Genomic DNA, 23229 nt, shown 5'->3' on the forward strand with positions numbered 1-23229 from the left:
AGAGGAATATGGACATCCTATTAAAGGTGGGAGAAGCATGCAGGCAATCTTTGCCTGCACATCTCCATCTCCACAAATGAGCTAAATGGCCATTTGTTACCCTTTAGCTCAAAAGGGAGGGAGGGAGGCTGGAGCACTGCCTAGATACCTTATATCCTGGTAGCCCTGGTCCCCTCCCTTTCCGGTCCCCCAGAATGCCTTCTTTATACCATATATACCTTGAGATAAGAGGTCCTTCCTAGGGAGCCCCCTCCAATGATTTACAAATAGTAGCCTTGATGAAATACTGTGATCTCTAGTATTTTTCTGAGGGACTGCTATATCCAATTGTCTTCCAAAGAAAAATGTGGTTAGCTTATCTATAATAACACTTTTCTTTCATTTTCTTCCTTTTTTCCCCTTTTGGTCATGGTTCTAAAATAATCTGGAATGGTCTGTATCATAACCATATGTTTACTAAGGCTAATACTCTTCTTTCCAGAGTCACTCAGAAGACACATCCACATGGGTTAAACCTCTGTAGCATTATGCTTGCCACTCTTTAAGGGCAAGGAGCCAGTTATCCCTTGTGGGCTGAGACCGTGCTCTGCATTGCAATATCCAAGGTTGCCATTTAAGGGTGCATGAACAATTTATGCATCCATTACAAACATAAAACCTGCAAAAATGGGATTCCAAGGGATGAGCTGCATTCATTGTCTAAAACTAAAATGACGGAGCATGGAATCCTTTGAATAGATCATGTACCCTGCTGGAAAGTTGTGATGGAAGTGACTTTGTCTTGGAGATAAAGTCATTGTAGCTGCCTGACTTTACAGATGGTGCAGTTTTATTTCTTAAAATAAACAAACTGCTTATTTGATTACTGCCAGTCTTTGGATATGTCAATAACCCATTGAGCAGAAGCTGGCCGAGAAAGATTTCATTGTGACGAGCTGTGCCTGTAATGCTGTTTCATGGATCACACAAGAAAATTGTGCTAGATCTGCCTTCCCCAACTTGGTGCCCTCCAGATGTTTTGGATTACATCCTTCCTGACTTTTTACCGTGCTGGTTTAGACTAGAAGGGAAGCTTTTCTAGGTAAAATAATAAATGTTTCCTGCAGATTGGAATAATAACAAACAGCTGGGGATTATATAAACAATGGTGTTCTAAAAATACTAAATGTAAGCCATTTAGCTGTCAGGTACAGTTCATAAGACATGCATACGTAAATGTGTAAGCTGTCCTGGGAAAAATCTTTTTAAAGGGAAGGATATAAATTTTATAATAAATAAGCATACAAACAAAGCTAAGGCATTGTGCTAGGGCCGAGAGATGGATGTCTGCTTTCAGCAAGAGTGATGACTCAGGCTTGCCTAAGCTATCTATCTGGACTGAAATCCAAGTGAACATGGACTGTAAGAGCATTATAAGAGTTGATGGGTTTTCTTACTTTTACTGAACAGGAGACTATTCAGATTTTCTGTGCAAGGTCTTTATTGTGTGCTCATGATTTCCTACTCACAGTTGTTTGTGGGCTCTTTGGGCAATGTTGTGAGTCTCCAGTTTTGCTTTTGTTTTTTCAAAGCACTTCCCCAGAGTTCCTTCTAGAACAGGGACATGTGGTATTATTTTAGAAGAGGAAAATAACAGTTTCTCCTTGTCTATTTGGGCAATTCTGTTGTAGCAGAGCCCCACCTAGAGGTTATGTGCCAGAATAGCAGGAAAGGAAAAGCTCTTTGCGTCATGCTCCTATCTCAATGCTGCAGTGAAACCAAAAGTAATAAAGAGAATAAAGGCTTTTTGACAAATTACCAACTGCTTTTGAAAGTACCTTCAGTTGTCATGAGGGCAGGAAAACTTTGAGAAACAAAAGCCAAATTCCTCTTGAATGTGCAGGACTAGTTGTGAGGGGTCAGTCAGTCTGTCTGTCCTTCCTCCCTTCCTTCCAAACTGTACCCCACAGTATCCTACAGGTACCAGCCAGCTTTTGCGAGAGCACAGTCACATTATTTAGATGATACATATGCACTGAATAAAATTGCATGTTGGTATGAAATAGCACAAATAAAGCTAATGACTGCTTCTGTACTTTTGCCAGTAAATGCATGAACTCATGAATATCTGACATGATTAGAAATAAATTGAAACTCATTTGGGAAAATGGAGTGGCTTCAGCAGAGAGTTCCCTGAGAACAGTTTAGTTGAGGATAAACTTCAGTTTCCATGAACCTTTGCAAGATTCTTTCACTACTTTGCAATGGGAACAGCCACATCTTTGTAGACTGATCCCTTTAGATTTAAAATCTTGGGATAATAGATCTCAGGATCCATTTCATCATCAATAATATCATCACAATTGTTTAAAGACTGTCCTTGATCTGTTTCATTTCCTTCAAAACATTTCAGAGCAAAGAAACCCAAGAGGCTCAGCCAGGCTTTTCTCTCCACTTTATAAAATTTGTATGAACACATATATAATTTAATTAAAACAGATGAATGTTCAATATTTCCATTCCATAATCATTCTTTGCAAAATGGCAAGAGTGTGAAAAAGCCTTGTTTGATTACTGTATTACAGAACCAAGTTGAAAAGTGAATGTCTACACTTTTCTAAATTTACCTAGCAAACAGCCTGGCATTCTAATGGGTGAAATATGCATGAAAGGAAAGTCTGTACATTGGACAATACATGGACTGTCCAGTAGTGGCTCTTTTTGTCATGGTGTGAGTGTGCAAACACTCTGTTTTAAGGTGAAGAATGCACTAATGGAGCACAGGATTTTCCAAGACTAAATATTTAGATGGATAAGCAACAGGCAAAGGCAGCAACACACTCAAAGTTTTATCCAAAGGTCTGCAAAAAGCCCCAAATGGGAGCTTAGACAAAGGTAGTAATCGGCCTTGTCAGGGACTCAAGTCAAGCAACTCACTCCCAACTGTGACTCAAGTGGTGTCAGTGTTTCAACTTCAAAGCAATGAGTGAGTGACTGGATCTGATTGTGATTTCTACTATTTTTACAATTGAGGTATTCCAGGGCTTACCACCTGCATCCGACGTGTTGAAGGGCAGCTTCAGCGGAAGGCATCTGTGATGGCCTGGAAGGCAGTCATGAAAACAGAAGAGGAGGTGAGAGGGAAGGAGTCTCAAGAGGGTGGAGGCAGGATAGGGAGGAGAGGGTTGTGAACATTGGGGGTCTTACAACTCTCCTACCCCCCACAAACATGCCCACCACCTCCCTCTTTTTTTAAAGTTGGCTCTTAAGACTTGAGAAGAGACTTGAGGCTTAACTTGAAAAATTGTGCATTGAGACCTGACTTAGACTTGAAAGTAAAGACTTGAGACTTGGAGTAAAGGATCTGAACACACCACTGGTGATTGGCTCCTAGTGGGACACCTGAACTTGAGTCTTGGTGTAATGAGAGGAGCAGAGGCTGGGAGGAGTTAAGATGAAAGCCAAGAATAGCAATTAAGAAGTCTCAGTTAAGTTAGCCACTTATCATTGTTGTCATCCTTATCTACAAGAAAGACAGAAAAATGTATGACACAAAAGGAAAACAAAAAAGGTACAGATCTGCTGAGAATTTGCCAATGCCAAGCTAATTTATATCTAAATAGATACATATTTAGAAATAATAATTGTATTTTAATTAGGAGTACAACACATTTTTATCACTTTGGGCTCTTTCTCTCTCTGTCCTTCTTTCTCTGTGACTAGCTGAACTTTTTGATCAGTTGATGGGCCACTTAAGTCCCCACTCTTCCTTTATCCAGTTCTTATCTTGCACTGGATATCTTCGAATTCAGTTGCCTTTAAAGAGAAGTCCCATTTAAAAGTAGGATGCATGCCCTCCTCCACCACTTTGTAAAGGGTTCAGTCCAGATGTGCTTATATATGAAATAGGTTTATGTTTAAAACAATGAATTAATTGCAAATAAAGTCCCCTGGGACTACTTTATTTAGGGATAAATCTGGATCTAGCCTACTGGCTTCAACCATAGTGTATGCTGCTCAGTATTGACACTAGCATTTCAAGAGCATGGAGATCTTCTCCAGCTCTGCTGTGTGAAAACCTTTTAATCTGAAGATGCAGTTGACCAAATCTGGAAAATGAGATATACTTTCAAAAAATGTTCACAAACTTGATTTAACCAGAAGGAGAAAAATGTGTGCATTTAACAATACATTCAGTAGGGAAAATGTACATAAACATATGCACAAAAATTTATGGATAATGGAAAAATTTCCTATCTGATACAGAGATGAGTTGGAACAGGCTTCAGTGTGGAATTCATAGAAACTTGAAAAGCATGAGTTTGATGATCTGAACAAATATTTTTTTATGTATCTATGTATTCTATGCATTCTTTGGTTTTTATATATCTTTCAATGGAACATTCAAGTCTGAAAATAAGGTGATTTGCTCCTCTGAGTTTGACTGGTGCATCACTCTGTGGATCAATAAATATGTTACCATGGTCATTTACCGCATTAGACTGAACCCTTTAACACTTCAAAGGGACTATTTAGATTCATTTTTATTAATTCTGCAAGTCTGTATTAAATAATCCACATATGGATTATTATGAAGCCTTGCTATAAAGGGAACACTATTGCCTAAGACAGATTAAAGATTTTTCTATTCTGTTGAGGCTATGTGAAATAACCCTCCAAAATGGAGAAAGTGAGAAATGACATGGTAGCAGAAATTGCACAATGCTAATAAAAGGGAAATAGCATTTATTGAGATCAGGACTCATTATTACTGGTGCATTGTTGGCCTTGAAAGAAGGAGCTCTAAAGGGGAAGAATAGTGCCTTCAGCAATTGTTGACTTTCAACTGACACACTTGAAAAAAGCCACCAGCAAACTATATCTTTTGATTTTATCCATACTTATTAGGACAATGGTAGAGTCAGTTTAAATGTGTCAGAATGGTACAGAACAGTAAGAGACAGACACAAAAGTCTACAATGTAAGTTACACAGCGAAACCTTCTAAAGAAAGAAAGCTGCATATCCTGAATGGAATTTTACGCTTTCCCCTGTCCCTTTAGCAGCTTGTATTGAATGAATGAAAGATGCAATCACACTTCTGTGCTATGTCCAGTGAGATTTAATCAATTAATTGCCTGCCTTTCAAGATGCAAATCCTCCCATGGTTGCTTGAAAGTAAAATCAAATGCAACAACACAAATACAATAAAACGATATGATAATGGGGCAGTTTACCAGCATCCTACTCACAAGCCAGTTAGTGTCAGCTGGGTCAGGGCAGAGGGAAGGGAAGGAACAGTCTCCTCTCCTACCTCAGTCTTGCTTTTAACAGAGAAGTGGGTTGTAGTTGGACACCTGTATGGAGATGCAACAATCTAAATGAGATAGGTTGTAATGCAAGTCTTTGCACCAGCTGAGCAGGGCTGTCACCACCACTGGTGTCCTTTCCACATGGACATGCTGATTTACTTTTGGGATCACCACTCCATTGGGTTTACCAGTGCATTAACAGCAAAGGTATTCCTAGGCTTTTCAGAGCTTCCTTGGCCTAACCCTGTGCTCTGGGAAAGGGGTTCTCCTTCAGAGCAAGGCGGTGTGGGCACAGTGTCCTGGGGGATGCCTGTACACTCCTGCTTCAGCAGCACAACAGCAAATACTGTGAATTTTTTGTTAAAGTTTAAACTACTGCTTAAAGTCCCAGTATTTCTTGCCATCACAGTGACATGATGGCTGCACATGTGCTTTCCAGGCTGTTTTGCCCACCAAGTCAAATTTTGAGGAAAGAGCCCTTGCAGAGAGGGAATCAAACACACATGCTTGCATTCCAGAAAGCCTTGCAGGACCACAGCAGTGAGAGCATCTCATGGGTGTTGGGTTGTGATTGCTGCTGCTCCAGGAAGGGAGACTGTTTTCACAAGGTGACATTCCCAGTGGTGGCAGTCATCCTCTGGAACCATCTCCCACATGAGACCTGAGGGGAAGAAAACGTGGCAGGTTCTAACAACTTCTGAAAGCACTCCTATCTGTACTGTTTTTCCCTGCCCAGTGAGGGCTTGTTACTACCCTGTTTCTTGAGTACGGTGATGTTATGCTTTTTTCTGCCCTAAACTGTTTCTAATTACTCTTAGGGCCAAAGCAGTTATGAATGTTGATGGCCTGTCCCCAGTGCTGCTGTGAGCCTTACAGTTCAGACGTGGTATGAAAGGCTTTGGACCTATTCAGCATGTGGAAGGTCAGCATCAGTGTGAGTATCTCTGCCCATATTCCCACCATAAAGCAGTAGAATTACTTGGTCCAGCTGCTAGCTTTGGCTCTGGTAGAGTGGAGATTCCCTATTAGGATAAGACACCTTCTTGATAGGCAACAATCCCTTGTCAGTTAGTTGTTAAGTTGTTAATTACAATCTCAACTGCACCTTTAACCCAATGTCCAGGCTGGGAGCCTTTGCTCGGAATATCCTCAACATTATTATCCCAAGTCCATGTTGTTTGGAGTTACTCCCATCCGAGCCATGTGAAACACTCTTTTGACACTCTTTGGGATAAGCCTTCCTAAGCAATCAAAGACCAGGATTCTTTAAAAAATACTTAAGCAAATCCCCACAGAGAAAATGTTAGTGCAACCTTGAAATTTTCATTGGATCCCACACATTATATGGCCCATCAAACCCATGAATCAAGACAGATTTATGGTAAATCTAGAGTGATCCCCCTCTCCACACACACACACAGACACCCACCCACCCCACTTTGTAAGTTCTGTAAGTTCCACAGTAAGTTCCACTTTGGAATTTTATGCTACACAGAAAAGTCCAAGAGTCAGGGTCAATACAAGCCATTTAGCATCTCTGCCCGTGATAACGAAAAATAATTCAAATAAGAATTTGAGGTATATGAAAACCATAGCAGAACTTTTTTTAAAACAAGAATCCTGATCTTTGATTGCTTAGGAAGGCTTATCCCAGGGATGATTCAAGTCCTTTACTCTCTATTTGGAGATCTTTGATTGCCTGGGAAGGCTTATTTCAGAAATCATTCAAACCCTTGCCCTGTATTCTGAATCTGAGAGATTACAAAAAGGAAACCAAAACATCTGGGTCTGTGTCACTGCTATAGTTTTTAGCTTTGGATTGTTGTAGAATACCTTATGGCAACTGTAGCTGATTGTCATCAGATACATGATTTCATATGATTTCTGAAGAGTGTAACCATTAAGATTTTACCATAAGATTTGCTATCATGCAAGAGTCTCATGATTTGGTATATTCTGTGTCAAAATGCCAGAGTGTGTGCCTGAAAGATCTGGCCCATGACATGAATAAGCAAGAATATCAGGAACTAGGCTGCTCTGGAACGCCATCTAGCGGCAAAAACTCAAAATCCCATCTCAGTATTTGCAGGATCAGTCCCAGGCCCTGCTGGAGTGCCCAGCCTTCCTGATGATCACCAGCTGGGAGCCCTAGAGGAAGAGCTATATAACAGCAAGTTCTTCCCTCTGAGTTTGTCTTAGCAGCACAGGTGATTGTTTTTATCTTGATTTACTGCTTGAAACTGATGGAAGGGTCAGGCCTGTTCTGATGGCTCTATCAGGTGTATCCCTGCAGGGATCCCCTCTTCTGTTTACTTCAAGAAAGTAAGATGACTCACAGTTTCTTTTGTTGGTCTGGTCCTTGCCAATGTCACTGTATCAGTTCATTAAATAGACCTAATTTCATTCTTAATTTCTTTATGGCTCAGAGATATCTAAGCCATCCTTCCACAGTAAAGGCATCTTGTAAAGTGTTTAAATATGTCTCTGTACTTTGAGGATTTGTATATAAGTAGCAAACCTACACCAATGGGAATGCATATTTCTGATGGAAATTGCTTCTCCCCAAGTCCTTGTTTGTATCAACAGCCACAATGGATGCATTAGAGAAAGTTGTAATATCTGTTGTGAAAATGTATTCCTATATGCAGAAAAACCAAGCCATCTTTTCAAACCATGAGTGTAGTGAACCCACTCAAATTCTGGATGGAAAATAATGTTAATGAAAAGATGATCCCTACTGGCTTCTAGTAACATTTCGGAACTTGCTGGTCATACACTTCAACCAAGAACATTCCTTATTTCCTGGTTTCCTGAATGTGATAAAAAGTCCTTATTTTATCTCTGTGTTTCCCTGTGGACCAGAGACTGAAAAGGCCTTTAAAAATTCTGTGCATTATCATTCTTTGGGTTACAACTTTTAGAATTTTCCTGTTTCTATTCTTACATGTCTGTATGAGGAGCTGATGCATCTTGACTAGAGTGGGGTGAGAACTCGGAACAGAAGTAGCTCACTATTGAGTACCTGTGCTTGAATTCTTGCAAAAAGAATTGAAGTGAGCACAGGTTACCTATGAGAGCCAGTTGCTGTTTGTGTCTTATGTGCTTATTTCCATTCTCTGAGAAAAGAGGAAAACATACCTAGGGAAAGAGTTAGGAGATTGAAGGTAATGGCAGCAAGTGCTTGCATTAGCACAATGGAGCCACTTTTTCTTGCTGGGGTTTTTGATACCACCTATCCTAGCATCCCGGATCAGAAATTACTGTACGTCAAGGCAGACAGTGTACAGGAAAAATGGAGAAAGCTGTCTGGATGATGCATGCAGAGTAGAGGAGAGGGGCTGTGTCTGCCTTAATTCTACTTTCAAGGATGCTTTTTGCTGTTTTATTTTAAAGTGATCACACAGGAGCATTTTGTTATGTCCATTGCGCTAGAAAACTGAAATCAATAAAACATTGGGAATTCAGTATTCTTGCATGCAGTCAAGGAAAGATGACTGTAGACTGGCATTATTAGAAATCAGTAGACTGTAAAATCCCTCATTCTGAAATTGGAATTAAGTAGTTTTCTAATGCCATTAAGCAGAACTGGATTTAATGTGGTAGCAGTGGTTTAAACTCATTATAAGATACAAAATTAAATTTAACAAATAATTTTCAGATTCTCATTTAGAATGACCGTTCTATTTTTTCAACTCAAGTTATTCCCATTGGATTTCCTTACCCGCACACATTTTCCACACATTTGTTTCCTAGTCACAGCTGTTTGGGTCTCATAAGTCTTGGATTTCTCATTGTGTTGAAAGTATTTTTCAGAACAAGACTCTCAGAGCTCAGTGATTGTTCTGAATTATTGGTCCAGTAAAATTGTCCAGTGGTCCTGATATTGGAGATTACGGCACAAAACATGCTATAAAAGACATCCGTATCACTACCAGCTATCCAATCTGCCAGTGTGCTTTGCATATGGTTAAAATGCAGTTAAATTAATAAGTTTAAAATCACATTAAAGGAGCAAAATTACTGAAGGAATCATGATACAAAAAGTTTGCCATTATCTTTCAATTATCTTTCACACACAGAGAGAGATGCACACATTCAGGAGTACATTCAAAACAGCTTGCAGAGGCAATGTCCTCCACCCCTCCCAAAATGCTTTATGAACATAAGAGGCATGCTTGTTGGCCTACATGAACACAGCTTGCTTCAAATCATTGCTGTGACCACTTTTCCCCCTGCTTTCTTGGTTGCTGTCATTCAAATGGACAGAAATAAAGGTGCTTAGGAAACAAATTTCAAATGAGAACATGCTGAAGATGTTTTCACAGCTTGGGTTCAGGTTTGTTGTGTTTATGAAGTGGCCAAGGAGCGAAGGTGGCTATCCTGCTGTCAACTGCACAATTATGTCACTGATTGTACAATAAATGGTGAGCAGCCTACAATCAGCAGGTGAGCTTCATTGTAGATTTCAACTAGAGCTGTGCAGGGATAGCTTCTTAAAATTTTCTATATCATAACTGGGCAGAGGAAACACCAACATTCTGCAGGAGGTGAGAAAGTCTCTACAATCTTTTTCTCCACTCAATTTGTTTGTTCTCTCAAATTGAATGAGGAAGGTTTTGACACAACACTAATGGCATGCTATTCATGCACAGAGATAGAGATACATTTGCGTAGAAGGTGCTGTAGATTACTCTGGCTCCATCTGTGGCTCTGTGCTCCTCTCTTACTTTTTAAAGTTACTCTCTCTTGCCGAGCATTCCAGCATCTTCCCTAAATTTCCCCCATTCAGCCCCCACTCCCATTGTTCTTTCCATGTGACTTGGCTCTTTTCTCATTCACTCTGCATTTTTGTTACAACTGTGGCTTCTGGGTGCAGGTAGTTTGTGTGTCTTGAAAGTAACCAGAAATGCAGAGGGAGGGCATGTGGCAGCAGTCCCCAACCCAGTGAACTCCAGATGCTTTGGGCATCAACTTCCATCAGCTCTAGCTAGCATGTCCAATGGTCAAGGATCCTGTATGTCACAGCTCAGATCTTCTGGAGGGTATGATGTTGGTAACATTGGCCTAGGTGTGTTGGCCAAGCTGGGGTAAACAATGGTAGATAAAATGATAACTTTATGACCTACCCAAGTCCTACATTTTCTTTAATTCAGAGAGATGCTTTACTGTGTCATGCTGATCCATTCCTGAAAGTTTTTGCAACACCATCAGGACATATTTATGCACATAGAAAAATCTGCCTTGGGCTTTTAGGAGGCAGTGTTATGAGAGTTCCATCACCCACCCACATACTGCCCACTTTCCCTCAGAATAAATTGCAGCATACCTTTAAAGGAAAAAGAAATCTTGTTCTTAAACTTTTGTTATTGTTGTTCAATGCAAGTACAAACTTTTCTTGCTTTGAACAAACCAACCATTTATTTGTACAGCATAGCTATAGTAAAAGGTGAGATGTACATCTACTGAAACATGATTAGCAGTAAAGGGTTGAAAGTAGTTTGGTGCAAAGTCTCAAATTGGAAGCCAATTATTTAAAACTAAGATGTGTGTAATAAAAAAGCCATTGCCTAGAGGTCTTCTTTTGCCTGATCAGCTAACTACCCAGCTGGAGCACTAAAAAGATTTATGAAATTAGCACTGATGGAAAAGATAACTCTACAAAGTAAACGTTGTTCCACAATCAACGTATGATTACCCTTAGGTGAACTTTGATCCAGGCTTAATACAATGGATAAAGAAAATGAGGTAAAATAAATGCAGTAATATAAATTGGATAACTTGCACTCTATCGTGCTGAACCTCAGACTTGAAGTTTGTACAGAGATGCCAATCTCTGTATCCATGGAATATGATGGGGTTTAAAATGACCATAGTTATTGCATGGCACCAGTTCAACATGTTCACATTCTTCCTGGATGTTTTTTGTTAAAAAAAGATTTTGCAATTACTAGTTGTACGTTTGCAGAGATTTCATGTGTGAACAAATAACATGTTATTGATACGACTGCAATGAGGATAAAAAAATAAACATTTTTCCTTCAATGTTTTTCCCCCACTAATTGTAGCTAAGCATTTCCCCTTCTTGGGTGCACATCTCAACAGAGTGTAGGGTTTGAGAGTATGAAGTTAGCTGAGAACTATGCTGCAAGGAGTCCAGACTGTCTCACCATGGATTTGGATGCAGCATGAGAAAGCAGATGTTCCCAGAGAAGATAATCATACTAGGGAAAGTAGAAATCAGAAAAAGAAAAGGAAGACCAAACATGAGATGGGTTGTATGAAGCCACATAAATGAAGCCACAACTATGGAATAACAAGAGCTGCCCAGTGCTGTCCTGGAGAGGACATTCTGGAGAGCCTTAAGTCAGAGATGACTGGATGGCACATAAGATAAATTATTTCCAGCTACAATTCCCATGTGGGACCTACCCGAAATTGCATCTTTAGATCAGTTGCTCCATGACACATGCAACATATCAACTTGTAGGTTACCTTGTCTCTTTCCTTTGCATGCAGAAGGTGCCAGATTCCATCCTGACATCTCCACACAGGACAGGAACAATGTATGTCTGAAACTGTGGAGATATGCTACCAGTTGACAATACTGAGCTAGATGGACCAAGTGTCTGACTCATTATTAGGCAACTTCCTGCGTCTCTCTGTTTTGAGAAATACTGCTGATATGAAGTTATTGTTTCAAGCATGTGGCTACCATAGGATATAGACTAGCCTTTATATTTGAAATGGAACCAGAAGTCAGTGCTTTGATAAGGCAACTAGGTAGGAGGCAGCACTGTGTAGCTGGCTAAGTTCTAGGTGAGAAGGATGTTTTCTTCTTAGCTACTTGCAATGTAAGGATGACAACAGGCAAGGAATTACAGAGACAGCAGGAGAGGAAATAAGGGATTCACACTTGACCAGAGGCTTTCAGTGAAATATTGGCTTGAGAAACACATGGAAAGGAGAAATAGCACATCTGTACCCTAGAGGAGGACGATGACGAGGATGAGGACCTTTGGGGGCACTAAAAAGCTGAAGCCTGTTCATAACAACTGAAAGCCAATTTTATATGAAATCAAACCTTCGCAGTGTTTTTCATGAGAAAAACAAGTTGCCTTATCTCTCCCCCATGCAGAATCCTCACTTCTTGGCTTTTCTAACCAAAGTAGCAGATAAAAAGGAGGAAAGAACACTTTACAAAACCATGTGGAGAAGACGTTTTAGAATAGTGTTGCCACAACCTGGAATGGGCTCTCATCTGGCCAAGCATTTATTCAACCCCAAGGTTAAAAGGCATGTTACTGACATTTGGAGTTATAATTCTAAAATGAGGACAAGTCACATGGGCAGAAAATAACATTAGGAGACATCCTGAGAAACACATGATAAATATGTAGGGAGAAATAACCCTTAATAAGCATATTAGCCAGGAAGATGACTACAGAGGGAATTGATAGCGGTCTTCAAGTACTTAAAAGGTTTAAATGCCAGAGAGGTAGAGGAATTATGTTGGATGGAACAAAGACATAAAACTTAGGATAATAGGATGAAAGTCGAAAAGAAATGCTCCTGCTGAATAGCAGAAGCAGCCTCCTGACTGGAAGATTTATGAGGCTTTGAAATAATATCCCCAGAGCAGTGGGGAAAGTCTCATCTCTACACATGTTTCAGATTTTACTTGACAAAAATGCAAATAAATGTACAGTAGGAAACCACCCTATATTATCAAGGAGCTGTGACACAGCCTGAAAAATTCTACCACAGGCTTCAAAGAGGCTGGTGAGTCTCACTGGTGAAATGAGACTAATCAATCAGTCTTCCCCCTCCTTCTTTAAATATTTGACATCAGAACACGAGAGCAGCAACATATGAAGGCCTTGTTGAAACTTTGGTGCCTTGTTGACTTCTGTAGAAACTGACAGAAGCCCCTTTCAGATTTTTTGTAAAGGCAGAAGAGAAGGCAGCCAGGTCATGTGTATCTAACTTTGTGTGTGCATTATGCAGTATCACTGCAAATAGGGATATGCAAATTTACAAAACTTAAGCTCATCCAAGTTCTTCAAATTCCAGCTTAAAGTTCATTTTTACTTACATTAATTATGCAAAATGTGTGGCATATGTTTGCAGATTGCCTAGATCAATTCTATGCATTTTGATATGCACACACTTTCTCCCATTGATTAAAGTGTAGCCCTAACCATTTAATCAATGGGAGTAAGATGTACAATATGCGTTTGCTAAAGGTACACATTTTCTCAATGCCTGTTTTGTTTCACCATTTGCAGTACAAGCTCAGAAATGTACAGAGCTATACATGTTAAATTCTAGAAGGTACAAACTTGATTAATTCAGGCCAGTGCTGAAATGAACTGAATTTCTCACACATCCTTACTTGCATAGGGCTCATTACGCACAATGAGGACCCTCAGAAAGCCAGGACTCCTGGTTGTGAGGAGAAGCTCCATACTATACTCATACAGGACACTTTTCAGATCTTATTATGAATATGTGGAATATGCACCCAATTCTAGCTCTCTTTCATGTGTTCACGTAACATCTGGGTAGGGTTAATGCTTTATGGATGGATCTTCTTATGGGCACCCAGTTCATGATCAATTCCTAGGTGATAGTGTAAGAGTGCAGAGAAAAACAAGACTTTAGGAGAAAAATTACAGTCTTAATAAGTAACAAACAACATAACTGCCCTGGGTAGGGTAAAAGAGAGTATATTGTGGAAGCTGATGCAGAAAAGTAAAATATCTTTTAATGCTCCATTTTGAAGTTTACTAATTTTTCCAGAATGTAGGTTTACTGCTTGGACCAGAAAGGCATCAGACTAAGATGCCCAGACCTAGCCCAGCGTAGCCATGTGTAACCAGCGCTTGGTTTCAATCCCTGATGCAAGGTATTTCTGAAGCACAAGAATGATTAGTGATGATGTCTTCATAATGCAACATCTTAACATCTGTGAAGGAGCCCAGGATCATCAGAGCAACCTCAGAACACCACTTTCCCTGCATAATAGGAGACTTGCCAAGTCTGGGAAGGAAAGAGAAGAATAGTGTTGGCCCATTTGCACACTGTTTGATATCTCATTACCTCTTGCTGCAACAACTACCGGAAATGTTGTGGCAGCTAAAATGGCTTTATGGGACTGGGCGGCCTGATTATCAACTCTCTCTTCCAGCATACCGCTTTTTGCTTTATTATGCAGCACACATCACAATGGAACCCTGCCATGCATTGGCACCTGTATGCTGTTTCGCATTTGCAAAAGAATTTGGTCCTAAACCTATTCTTGCAGCCCTAATTTGAAAGTACTTTTCCACAATGCACTCTTTTCCTCCTTGAATAGTATCTTCCACTCTAATTTATGCTGACGATATTTAACAGCATTCACTAGACAAACGACAAAAAAAAAATTCTTTGTATTTTGCCATTTAAATTTCTCCCTGATACAGCCTATTGGGAATGGTACTGATAACCTCTTTTAGCCTGAACAATAAGTAACTTGTGACTCTAAAAACCATATTGCTGTTAGCTAAATCATAGCACTGGAAATACATTTGTATATGATTGGTGAAGTGTGATGTCTATTGTAAGACAGATACATTTTGTAACTTTTTTAAAGGAGAAAAGAATCTTTTTGTTCTTTATTGATGGACCAACCCAACCATAAAAGATGCATTTCTTCTTATTTATCATTTCATTCTGCTGATCATTACCAACACAGTGAAGTGGCAAATACAAATGCTAATTTGAGTATACTTTCAACATTTGCTGGATGTGCTGTTAGGAGGTGATGTTAAGAGGAAAACAAACAGAAATTTACGAAGTGCTGTAGATAAATGGCTACTGAAAGGAAAAGCTGATTTTCCAAGCACTTAAAACATTGAACCAGAGTAAAATGTCTAAGGTGTAGGTATGTGTAAGGGAACTAGTACAAATGAATAGCTAGAGGAAACCAATTTAAAAGTTGGGAGGGAGCTCAAGATAGTGTTGTGCCCTAGATAGAGACATAAAAGAAGGCCCTTGGAAATGGTCAGTGTTGTTAACTTTCACCTTCTGAGAAAAAGTATGATGGGGAAAGTACACTCAACACAAGCAAAATTTTTGTTATCATAGCAGTTTTCATGGGATTTTTAAATAGTTCATCAAATTCTTTAATCAGACCTGCATCTGGCTATCACACCACTGCAGTTCTAACTACCAGAGAGTAAGGCCCATTCGTCATAGTGTGAATTACTTCTGAGCAATCATGCATGGGATTATGCTCCACGAACTTTATTTTGCACATCAATGTCAAAAAGCTTGACATAATAAACCCTTCATATGTTATCTATATTTTGTGTAGGCAAAGCAGATAAATTAAGTCATGCACAATACAATTTCAACAGAGACCCAGTTACTTATAGGTCCAGTTTATCTATCCTCATGATTTGTTAAACTGTGTGTGTCTGTCTGTGAAAGAAGATCCAAGTGATTGTGTTTACCCACCTACTCTTCGTGATCTGAACAACCAAAAATCCCCATCCCATAAATCATGGGTTACAAGTGTAGGTTTTTACCATGCAACAACCCACGATTTCAATTTTGTATGTTATGGACAATAATCCAGGAATGAGGCATCCCTGGATTGTTTTGTTCAGTAGGAGCAGGAATTCAATGGGGAACCAACACGATTGTTTGCTCATACATACCCAAGGTTTATTTAAACCCTCAGTAGCTGCAACATGTAAAACTAGATCATAGTGCTACATAAGTCTTGGGAAGGGTGGAAGAAAGAGGAGCAAGTGAGTGAACAAGTGAACTGAGAACATGGAGATCATATCAGTTCAGACCTGATTTGGAATTACCTTAAAAATGATGGAAAAGCTAAATTCAAAATACATTAGCATTCCAAAATAGCATTTAAGCAACAAGTGAGAATTCATTCTCAGATTGTGTGGGTGGTTCAGGGTAGGGAGAGAGGAAGGGAACTTAAGGTAAATGGATAACTGGCATAGGTTCTGCTTATATAAAGACAGGCCACTTGAAATGACAATGCACAAAACTATCACAAGTATATTTCATTGACATCAGCAGTTGATGGACTTACCAGACATGGTACATTTACTCAATAATATCCTTTCATGCTTCTGAATCATGAAAGAAGACAGAACTACTCAATATCCCCTGTGATGAAAAAAGAGCAGAAATGGATACATTATTGAAGAATCCCCAATAACATAAATGAATGTAAATTTCTACGTCTTGATGATATCCAGCTTTTAAAAACTATTTTTGTTTGGATTTATAGTGAAACCACTGTGAAATTCTGTGCACATTTCTGGCTATCACATCCCATAAAGGATATCTCACAACAGGAAAAGGTGCAGAAAAGGTCATATGCGATATATTCCTTCCAGGATCAGATGCTTTTCCTTTATTACTTATGTACACAAAAGCAGAAAAATGTGTTCATTATTGCAAGTTCATCCATGCTAGAATTAAAAGGAAGGAAAAGTTAGAAGGTTTTTATGAACCCCAAAGCCCCAAATTCCCATAAATTTAACACTTCCCCCAGTTTTAGCCAAAACAACGGCTATTCCAGCTTTGGGTAACTTGTGGGTATTCATATTATTCTGACCTACAACTCCCATTAGAATGGCCAATCACAAGGGCCTTGTGGCTCAAAGCATTTGGAGGGCCAAAAGTTGCCCAGCCCAGTCTATACCTTTTTACTACAAAAAGTACTAAGGCAAGGGTTGTTGTTAGGGTCCAACTCAAGAGCAGAAGTCCAGGGTCCCATTTAGTATAAAGAACAGGAGGGCTCAAGATACAGTATGAATGTTTAGGGAGTTTGGAGAAATTTAAATGGATTCAAGTGGGTCTGGATATCTATGAATCCAACCTGCAGTGGACTCACTTTTTCCTAACTGCATGGATTCTGTGCACTTGTGGGACATTTTTTAAATTTGTGCACATTTGCACCTGCATTTATTTGCATTTGCACAAATGCAGATTAGTATACACTAGTACATGATTCTCATACGTCCCTTAAAATAATAATCTGTCAGTGAGTGGATGTTGGAATGAAAAACACCTGACTGTCTGCTTAATAGGCAAAAGAGATTGAAAAAGGGCTGGCATAGCACATTTTAAACAAAGTGTAGTTGAAACACACTTTCCCCTCTAAAGGTGCTAAAAATCTAGAGTTCAAAACTTTCTCATTGTGCTGTTGCTAAGGAAGACTTCACGAAGGTGAGATGACTAAGCCCTTTCTGGCCCACCTGTAATTTGAGCAGAGGATAGTACAAATGTGACTTCCTCATTTTCTCTTATCCATGGAAGAAATAGAAGAAAGGTCTCTCTTCTGGGTTCTCTCTTTTACACTTTGCTAATTATGTTTCCCTGGTCTTGGTCTTCATTTCTCAATTATTTCCTTCTCTCTCCCTGTGCATATAGTCATAGACGTCTCAGCCACCACTTATTCACTAATGACATTTCTGTTTTTCTACAGCTAGTGTATTCCACAAAGACAATCTTGCCAGAGCGCCAAGTCAACCAACTTTTGTAATTTCCTACATGCAACCAATAAAAGGTTTATGTAATCAAAAAGGAGGAAAGTTTTCCACAACCATCATAGCATTCTTCCAAATGCAATTTTTCCATGTCAAACACTAGTAATGTTGGAGAAAGAATGTGGGGCTAATGTGTGTTACAACTTCGTGTTGTACCAAGATAAACAGAGGATTTTTAATTTGGGGTAGCATTAATCTGGCAGCTGTCAGTAGCATTAAAGTAGCATATAAAATTGCTTAGATAAAAGGACTAAGAAAAGTAAATTTCCCACTACCTCATGACTTGATATTTATTCTGCATGACATAAGCTTCAGCTCACAGACTTTAGCCTTGTCAGTTTTCATCTCTGTGAGACTCTACAAGAACTATGGATTTGCTTGTATTAATGGAAATGGAGGAGGAAGGTGGGGAAAAATGTCATTCGAAGGACTGGAGATGGCTTTGCAAAAGAAGATGGCAACCATTTTTGGCTAAAAGCAAGACTATCGCCATGAGGAAACATTTTAATTCGGTGTTACATATTAGTGCTGAATTTCTGAAGCTCCCCCATTAGTGCTAAATGACTTCAGCATAATTGCTTGTATTATCATAAATACCAAATGAATTAATAATGATTAGGCCAATATATTACTTTACTCTGCATTATCATCAGAATTGTTTATAAAGCCTCACAATTAAACTGACAATTACTGCAAAGTCCCACTTTGGGGGTGGGAAATTAACGTCCCTTCAGAGAGAGGACACAAATAATTCATGGATGCACCTCCTACTGCTGGAAAAGTGGATCCAAAGCGACAGTGATGCTCCAGAGCTCAGCATATTTATTGGAAGGGAAGTGTCCCTGATTTTGGAAGTCTTCCAAGAATATATCTATGTGTGATCCAAACTGTCCTCAGATTTGCATGGCATCTATTGTTCGTTTGGGCTAGCATGCTCTTGGCTGACCTATTCCTCTTTCTTGTCTGCCATTTCTCTTCTCTTCTTATTTCCTATCGATGAGTAAAGGATTCTTCTTCCTTAGGACAAGACAATTCCTCAGAAGCCCTTCTAGTGGCCCATGGGAGAGGGAGAATCGGGGGATGGAAGCTGCTCACCAGGCTGCTGTGTTTCTTCTCCTAGCCCTTCATGGCAAGACTTTTCTTAGAAGTTATTGGATAACAGTAGTGGAAGGAGGCGGTCTCCAAAGAGGTGAAAACACTGCAGTCTTACACCCTGATCCATAAGTATGTCATGTAGAAGCAAGCTTCACTGAAATTCTCTGTTCTGCCTTCCCAGGATCAGGGCTTAGATCACCTAAGCAAATTCACAAAAGGAAAGCTCTCTTTCCTTACTTCCTTGCTATAGCTACTTGTATCCTGCTAAAATGCTCTCCAGCAGGACTGCTGCAGGAGGGATAATTTTTCAACCATTGCTTCCTTCTCCCAGCAACCTCCATGCCTCATCCTACCATTTTCAGGAGAACCCACAACCTTCCAAAGATGTTTTGTGAATGGCACAGGGGAGGGGAGATGGAAAGCAGTCTGTCCATGAACTTCCTTAACTTAAGAACCAAATTGATTAGGGTAGAATGAAGATAAATAAAAGTAGCAAATATTTCACTTCCAGTGGGGAAAAAAGAGTGTTCAAAAGTGTTTCTTGGAAGTTTAGATCATTGTGCATTCATTTATTTGATGTAGGAGAATATTTGACCTCAGGATCCATAAAATATCTTTGCTGTTCAGGATGGTGGATTTTGTTTTTCTGACATATTGATTCATTTAAAAGGAAAGGTCACTCTCTTCGAAAAGACAAGAAACTAGTTTATTTCTTTAATGTCACAAGTCATTGAAATCCCAGCCCACTGTGGTAATAATGAGATATATACACAAGATGGTGATAATTCATCAGTGAATGAAATAGGATAAAATTTGCATATAACATTCTTCACTCATGATCCAGGTCCATCTGATCTTGGAATGGCACTGTTTCCCCCTAGGGAATTTCCCCAAAGTAGTTCTGGGGATATTTTAAAAAGTTATTTCTTTCAGAATTTGCCTTAGCTGGCATGCTTGAGTGAAAGCCAACAGAACTGCAAAATAGATTGCAAATTAAAATGGGAGCAAGCTGAACAGAACTTCAAAGTGAGGTTTGGAGAATTTCAGCGAGCTCACATATATGGGGGAGACACTCCATCCTTACTTTCTGCTACCTTCATGACCCTATTTTTCCAGAAGATCTCTCTGTGCTTCATTCCTTCCTAATTATGGGTTAAGTGAGATAATTGCTCAAATTAATTTTACAATCGGGTTATATGTACTGTTTGAAGCAGATCTCAAGTCTTTTCTGTTTCTTTATATTGATCCCCCATGCTATCCATCTGTGCATTCAACAATGAAAAAAAGGAATAAGAGTTTAAAAAGGGAAAAAGCAGTTTTGAGATGATAGGTTTGTAGGTCTATGTTGTGCAGTATTTTACATGTGCATCTATGGTAAAAGACCACTCAGAAAGAACCTTGATAAAATTGCATGTATAATCACATTTTTGGAATGCATTTTCACAGCAACATTGATAATGCCGAGAAGGAACAAATACAGAAATAAAAGGACCATGGCTGCAAACCACATAAAAAACGGTTTTTGTACATTAAAAATGGGACAATGGGGGATTCCTAATTTACCAGATCCTCTTTGGAAACACACCTTCAGAACTGTAAGAATGAAGGAGAAGGAGAATGAAGCATCCTTAATTTGTAGGCACTTTAAAGTAACTAAGAAGTTAATGTGGAGAGCCCAGAAGCACACAATTTAACTTGAATTGGTGTTAGAGCAATATTCCAAATCTTGCACTGAGATCATCTGTAATGTTTTGAGGAGAAAAAACTTGAAGCTTTTTTAAACAGCAGATATCTGCATTTTTATAACTTCTTGTCTACCTGTCTATAGAAAGGCAGTTACCTACCTATCCACCTCCTTTCCTTCTCTCTTCTCCCCGTTTGTTAACTTAGTTCAACTGATTCCTTGCTTACAACCTCCTGATTCCTTTTACTGATTTTGAATGGGTTTTATACTGTATACTACTATGGAGTTGTGAAAGATGGCCTGTATAGTATAGATGAAAAACAGCCTCTTTGTAATGAATGCATAAGAAAATTAATAATAATGTTATTAAAACAGCAACCATCTAAGATACACTGTAGATTTAGTATCTGTCTAGCTTAAGAATGCAGAACATGCAGTCCTGTCTAATCCGGCAAGGCAGGAAAGAGGGGTAGGAAAGCAGTGGGTCCAACTGCCTCTAGCACTTCTCATTGCCTGCACATGGCTTCTCCCATAGAATCCGCAAAGGGATGTGGGCCATCCCTAGTCTAAGTGATATCAATAACTCTTTGTAACATTCTTTCAGTAATGCATCTCCTGATATATTGTCCCACTTATGTACTGAGTATACATTTCTATGGTCTTTCTGCGAAGCCATATACTCCAGGTGTTTTCAGGAAGTGATTTGAACTATTGCTAGAAGGCTGGATCAAAAGACAAAGGGGTGCCAGCCACAGCAGGATAATATTGTCCAGTCCGTATGTGATAACCAAGTAAACAAAACTATACTCCTGGCTGTCTATACCAGGGATAGAGAACCGTAGGCCAGGGGCCAAACTCAGCCCACATGGCTTCGCAATCTAAGCCTCCAGTGTTGCCTTTTCCCCATCCACTAATCATTAGTTGGTTTCCCAACTCTTGCACAGTTTTCACCACCTTTTAAGAGTGTGAAATTGTTGTCTGAAGGCTTAGTTATTCTGTAGGAAGAGCTTTAAGATAACACATACTGGTATATTTGTATGTTGACCTTGGCCATTTTGCCTTTGCTTATCAAGAGTAATTCTAATTGAAATAGAATTCAGTCACACCACTGGATTTAGATCCTAGACAGGAAGAATCTATGAAATGTTCCATCATTTCATTATTGATGTTTCTTGCTTGTCAAGTTGATGCCCATTTCTGTTGCAGCCCAATGCCCTGTGTGATCATAACTCTAATCCATTGCTGCAACACTTAGCAGCCAAATTCTTGTTTTGGCTACTAAGCCAGGAGAAAATATTAAAGAAACAGTATTTAGTAGGACACCTTGTTCAGTTTAGTTGCATATAATTCTACAAAGATGAAGTTTAACATGTAATCCTTCCACAACCATTTTGCTAGCTATGGTTGTTATAAGGAACTTGCAGTATAACATGTGTATAGACATAAATATTGCATTAATCAGATAAACCAAGAACACTGAAATGAAAGATCATTAACTAACGTCCTAATTAAGATAATCATGACTAATTATGGTTATTAGACTAATGGGCTTAAATCTCAAGCAGAGTGTAAGTGTGGCAGGAGGTTAAGGAGCCTATGACAAATTGATATTTAAAATGTGAACCTGTGCATTCACACTAATTTATGACAAAAGACCCTATATGAATTGTAGAACAAAATGGCGCTGTATAATGTCACGGCATACAATTGTGTATAATGATCCACTCCGGAATTGTATGTTGCATTGAAAGAAATGAAATTACCCATAATGGAAGAAATGTGATAGAGACCACAGCAGTGCATAGTATTAAGGCCTAATTCCCAACTTAGAGTTAGGTCAGGACCATTTCACTGACTCTGGAGTACAAAAATTAAAACAATGTAGCTGTAACTCCACATTTAAGGTGATGTGCACTTTAGGTCTAAGAGCAATCAAGCCTATTGTTTACTTTCACAGTAAACAATAGACTGATTGAAATTTGAGTATGTGGTAATGCATTTTACTCAGCTATTGTTTCAGGTTGGATCTTCAAGGCAGGTAGGTCACTAAATGTTGTGAAAGATGGACAGTAGATCTCTTTGCTTGATTGGCACCCCTGATACTGCAGCATCTGAACTTGGAGGAATACTTTTGCTGCTAAGTAAAGCCGAGTCTAAACTGATGGGGAACTGCCTGCATACTGAGGGATGCAGGTGGTGGTGGGGCCAACATGCCAAGTCCTAGTTTAATTTCATCAATCAATCAATCAATCAATCAATTAATTTTCTATACCACCCTATAGCTGAAGCTTTCTGGCAGTTCACAACCATTAGTCAAAATACAAAAAGGTATGTATAAAACTGTATAAAATATTACTATACAAATGTATAGAAGCTTAGGAATTCCAATATACAAATATAACAGTTGGATACCTAACATATTTTCCAGCTAGACCTAATTAATATGAGTTATGGGAATATGGGAAAAGAGGGCAGGTTTGACCTGACACCAAAAAGATGACAATGCTCTCTCTGCCATGCACAGAGAGCATTCCACAGCTGGGAGCCACCACCGAAAAGGCCCGCCTTCTTGTTGCTATTTTCTGGGATTCCTTTGG

The sequence above is a fragment of the Varanus komodoensis genome, unplaced genomic scaffold, assembly GCF_004798865.1.
Source record: "Varanus komodoensis strain SLA01 unplaced genomic scaffold, ASM479886v1 scaffold21, whole genome shotgun sequence".
Lineage (NCBI taxonomy): Eukaryota > Metazoa > Chordata > Lepidosauria > Squamata > Varanidae > Varanus > Varanus komodoensis.